Genomic DNA, 619 nt, shown 5'->3' on the forward strand with positions numbered 1-619 from the left:
ATTCCTGTGCAATGTAGGATAAGGAAATAAAGAACTTTATCTCAAAAATATGAATGGGGCTTGACTAGATCTTATTTTAGATACAGTCCTATTACTTACACTGAATTTTCTGATTTCTCTCAGGACAGTTTTTAAAAACTTGATTATCTTTTATCTTACTGACAGATTCATCTGTCAAGTTGTATCCCCAGTGGTGGTGCACACAATGAATACCTTAAGAATAAAGCTAAAGCAAAGGAGTAAATTGGGTTCCATTTAACTAAGTTATCTTGATTTTTCTCTAAGTGCTGTGGTTTATAAGGATCTGCATAAAAGTATAAAAAAATACTGTTACAGTTTTTTGTGGCTTAACACCATTCCTGCCTCTTTATTTGCTTCATGCATATGGAATGGATGGAAAATAGGTCAAATTGCTCCTGCCAATGTATCCAATGTTCAGGTATGATAACTTTTATTATTAAATTAGCCTTCTCTTGTATTGATCCAAAAGTATAAAAAAATAATACTACAGTTTTTTGTTGTGTCTTAACACCATTCCTGCCTCTTTATTTGCTTCATGCATATGGAATGGATAGAAAATAGGTCAAATTGCTCCTGCCAATGTATCCAATGTTCAGGT

The sequence above is a fragment of the Octodon degus genome, unplaced genomic scaffold, assembly GCF_000260255.1.
Source record: "Octodon degus isolate 3935 unplaced genomic scaffold, OctDeg1.0 scaffold00018, whole genome shotgun sequence".
Classification (NCBI taxonomy): domain Eukaryota; kingdom Metazoa; phylum Chordata; class Mammalia; order Rodentia; family Octodontidae; genus Octodon; species Octodon degus.